General features: G+C 32.8%; 1 long non-coding RNA gene across 1 annotated transcript; it reads right to left on the bottom strand.

Annotated features, from left to right (window-relative positions):
• Positions 1-238: 238 nt before the first annotated feature.
• On the bottom strand, positions 239-4,796 carry LOC127731953 (uncharacterized). The gene is made up of 2 exons (XR_007995914.1): positions 4,618-4,796; positions 239-646 (listed from the first exon to the last, which is right to left on the bottom strand). It is a non-coding gene; the product is annotated as an uncharacterized LOC127731953 (long non-coding RNA).
• Positions 4,797-4,992: the final 196 nt, after the last annotated feature.

Genomic DNA, 4,992 nt, shown 5'->3' with positions numbered 1-4,992 from the left:
ATACGTGTTGTACCACTCTAGCCATACAGTACTGTGAAAACACTTTGCATTTAAAGAAACTTACTTCTAAATTTTATCAAATCTAGTCCTATTAAAAATGTCAACATCTTTCTCTTAAGGTCAACACAGAATTGTAATTGTTTCTAGGTTTTAACATGAAATAATTAAGTTGGTCAGCATGGTCAGTGTCCATATTTTCCTTTTCCTACACAATCATATTTGAGAATACAACATGAAATTCATTTAATATCCTTTTAATATTTTGTGAAAGATTATTGTGCCAATTAAGTACATCCAAACATCTTATTACATCCTAATCTGTTATCAGGAAAAGAACTTTTGTTAAGAGTATCATTTTAATCATCTATTGGATGTATTGAGATCTGGCACTTCAATGGAAATCACATCAGATATCCTGAGTACAGCATTTGGGATGTTTCCCATTGGTGTAGTTAGATCGGAGACTTGAACATGGTGAATGTCAATATCAACTTGTCCTAAAACACAAGACACTGATGTTCTCTCATGCATCTTAATTTTGGCATCTTGTCCTGATAAATGGGACAGAAGGCGAAGAAATCTTTCACGTAAAAAAGTCCTCTGCTCTTGCTTTGTAACCGCAGAATTGTTCATATTTGTTTTAATTCTGAAAAAAAGAAGAAACAGTACAATGAATTTTTGGCCATATCAAAATCACTTGTTTATTATGGGGTCTAAACCCATAAATTTTGGCTCAATCATACCACATCTATTTATTTTTATATTTACACATACATGTACAGTTAATTTACAATCATATTTCTCTAATTCTTCTGCAATTGAACCCTTTCTGGACCCATTGTTTAAACAAATTTAATCTAATCGTGATTGCCAATGACCTCAGTAGATGATTGGTTAAGTTAAAAGGTCATAACCAGTATATCAGCTCTCAGGATGAATGAACAGATGTTCATCTTTATAAATATTTTTACTATACATTTTTAGTTTATTGTTTTGTACATAAATCAGACCATTAGTTTTCTGATTTGAATTGTGTTACATTTGTCATTTCAGGGCCTTTTATAGCTACATTTACTATGAGGTATTTGTTTTGCTCATTGTTGAAGGCTGTACCGTGAGGCTTGATCCAATAGTTGTTAACTTTTTTGTGATTTGGTCTCTGGTGGAGAGTTGTCTCATTGGCAATAATACCACATCTTCTTATTTTTATATTTACACTTACACATGATACGTATACATGTACATGTAGTTAATTTACAATCATAAGATATTTTTATTCCAATTAAAGGGCCCATGAAGAGCAAAGTAATTTAATACAATGATTTTTTATAATTGACACTTGATTTTGACAATCATATATAAATATGAATATAATCAACATGATCAAATAAAAATTCAGATCTTAAGTCACAGCCAGATCAAAGCCATAAGCATTATCCATATATATATGTGTAAAAAGGCAGTAATAAAACATATAGCATAAATAGCTGAGGCAAATATTCTTAATGGGTTACAAATAAACATATCATTAACATATCTGTACTATATTGATAGTTTTTGAATAAAATAAATCATGTTCTTGATTCAAACACCGCGGCTTGTTTAGAGGGTCAGACGAGGTTTTACTGACAATGGCAGTCGCTATCCTATTTACCGGTATAGGGTCCATTTGCACCCATAACATGTTTGCCCCCTGGGCCCTTTTATTTTTAATTATTAGATTATTTTAAGATGTATATATATCAAAATATTTCTATTTTCATGAATAAATACTCGTGAATTTTTTAAATGAAATATTTTTTTTGGTGATTAGATGATTATTTTTGATTTCTGTTAATTTATATTTACAAAGCTAATTTGATATTATTGTTAGATGTTTGAACATCATGACTGTTTTTAAAACTAATTTTGGTGTACTTACCTTAAATATTCTAGAGCTATTTTTGATTTGGAATAGTGCATGATTTTACATTTTTTGTTACATTTGTATTCATTTCGTCAAAAAAGTTCACAAAACACTAGAGGAAAGCTGTATCAGTTTTTAGAAAGTCACTTTATTTTAAACTGGGACTATTACACTAACATAATATACAAGTCCTAGTTTTAAAATTATAAACCAGAGGCTCTAAAGAGCCTGTGTCGCTCACCTAGGTCTATGTGCATAATCAACAATGGACTCTCTCCAACATTGTAGACATAAATAGAGTTCATGACAAAATTTTCTTTTTTGTTGATTTTGTATTGCTGATCATTTTTTCTGTTTAGTTCTCTCTATCTTCTTTAGTTTTTGCTCAAAACACAAAAGAGGGTAAAAAAAATCCTCATTTAACATGTTTAAGGGCAATCACTCCTATGAAGAGTGACAGTGTGAGGATCTTGCCTTGCTGATCATTTTTGTTATTTAAAGTTTCTGTTTATCTCTTATAATTTTTATCATATAATTAGACAAAACGCAATAAAAAAATGGTAAAAATCATCATTATAAAAGGGTAATAACTCTAACAAGGAGACTTAAATGTAGATCTTGTCTTGCTGATCATTTTTGCAACTTAAAGTTTCTCTCTATCTATTATAGTTTTCTAGATAAAAGGCTAAAATGAAAAAAAATGGTAAAATTTGTCATTTAAGGGCAATAACTGCTAAAATAAGTCGGCTGACAGTTTTGACGTCTATAAACAACTGGTAGAGCTCAACATTCTGAATATTTTTGCCTTGTCAGGTTTTCTTTATTTATAAATATAATAGACAAAACTTGCATTTTACCCCTATGTTCTACTTTTAGCAGTGTCGGCCATCTTGGGTGGCAGGCAGGGTCATCTGACACAGTTTTTAAACTAGATACCCAAATGATGATTGTGACCAAGTTTGGTTTAATTTGGTCCAGTAGTTTCAGAGAAGATTTTTGTAAAAGTTAAAGGATGACGATGGACGACGGACGCCAAGTGATGAGAAAAGCTCACTTGGCCCTTTGGGCCAGGTGATAAAAAAAAATTATTTTATTTGATATCAATACCAATACACTAACTAAAACACAATTAAAAAATGTGGATAGTGTCCACATGTGGACACAGATGATGCCCCCGCTTGCATATCATATAGTTATAAAGGGACATAACTGAAGAACGGTAAAAGTGACGCTACCCAAATTTGAACTTGATCTTAGTTTTGTGGTAATGAATATTGTGTATAGGTTTCATAATGTTTGGTTGTGGCAAACTTAAGTTACAGAATGGAAACTAAAAATTTTGCAATCTTTCAAGGAATAAAGGGGCATAACTCAATAATGGTTAAAGTGACACTACCCAAATTCAACTTGATCTGTGTTTTATCAGTGGAAGTCAAAATTAAACATTGCATTGAATAAAGCATTGATTGTAGTTGATTCAATTATAATCATGGACAAAGGAAGATAACTCCAATTTTAAAAATTACTTGATATTTAGAAGAAAATAAAAATTTTGCAATTTTTCCATTTATAAAGAGGCAAAACTCTAGAACAGTTAAAGTGACGCCACCAAAATTAAACTTGATCTGTGTTTTGTGGTAATATAAGCATTGTGTAAAAGTTTCATAACATTTGGTTTAGGCAAACTTAAGTTAAAGAACGGAAACTAAAAATTTTGCAAATTTTCCATTTATAAAGGAGCATAAATCTAGAACAGTTAAAGTGACGCCACCAAAATTCAAACTTGATCTGTGTTTTGTGGTAATAAGCATTGTGTAAAATTTTCATAACATTTGGTTGAGGCAAACTTAAGTTAGAGAACGGAAACTAAAAATTTTGCAATTTTTCCATTTATAAAGGAGCATAACTCTAGAACAGTTAAAGTGACGCCACCAAAATTCAAACTTAATCTGTGTTTTGTGGTAATAAGCATTGTGTATAAGTTTCATAACATTTGGTTGAGCCAAACTCAAGTTAGAGAACAGAAACCAATTTTGGGACGTACGGAAGGACGGACGTACGTACAGACGGACAGGGGGAAAACTTAATGCCCGCACCACTACGGCGCGGGCATAAAAATTATTCAATACAAAACCTTTAAAAATGGTGCGAACCTGTGCCTGTGGGGTGCACACATAAATGGGGGGGGGGGGGGGGGGGGGGGGGTTGTGTTGTTGAACATGGACGGGGGCAAACTTTCTTTAGGGAGAACAGACCCAGATTCCTATATTAAAAATCAATAAGGATAGCGACTGCCATTGACCTCGTCTGACCCACTAACATGACTAAACAAACCCCTGTGTTTCAAAGTGGTTTTCTCTTATTAATGTCGGCTGCTATTTGAAAATTGAATCCAGGGGCGGATTCAGGCAGGGGCATGGAGGGCGTGTGTGTCCCCCCCTTAAAATTAGCAAAGCATGGGTTGTCCTCAGCTTAATAGAGAATATTTCGATAATTTTACCTAAAAAAAAAAAAAATTAAGTTTGCACCCCCCCTCCCCCCTATAATAAAATCCTGGATCCGCCCCTGGAATCAATAATTTTTTTTCAAATAAACATCGTTTAGTGTTTTTTTTAAATATTGTGTTGCCGAGCTGGTTAAAGGCCGAGTTTGTTGGAACCCGAACACCAGAGTCGTCTGAACGACCAAAAGCGACGTCAGATAATTCTTACGTTATCCCCTTTGTTCGTAAACACGTCGTTGGTTTAATCGTGGTTGCAGTAAATCCATAAAAATCTCCTTTCAAGATGTGCTTCGTGGTGTTGTTAGAAATCGTTAATGATATTATATCTGTAAACATGTGCCGTCACTTTTTGTTTACGATAGAATCATTTTACTTCCGGGGGATGAAAGGACCTCATTCGTTTTCAATTACTTAATTTAAAAAATCACTTGATGCAGTATTTTAACATTTAATAGTTGTTGGTTGAAGAAGTCAAATCAAAACAATATCATAACTATAAATTGTTCTGTCTTCGAAATTCAAAGTAATTATTTCAGAAATAGGTTCTTGTAAAATTTCCTTTCGGTTCTCGACCAAACCGGAA

Source organism: Mytilus californianus, unplaced genomic scaffold (assembly GCF_021869535.1).
Source record: "Mytilus californianus isolate M0D057914Y unplaced genomic scaffold, xbMytCali1.0.p SCAF_21, whole genome shotgun sequence".
Lineage (NCBI taxonomy): Eukaryota > Metazoa > Mollusca > Bivalvia > Mytilida > Mytilidae > Mytilus > Mytilus californianus.
The sequence above is the reverse complement of the archived record's forward strand: the minus strand, read 5'-3'. Positions and strand labels throughout refer to the sequence as shown.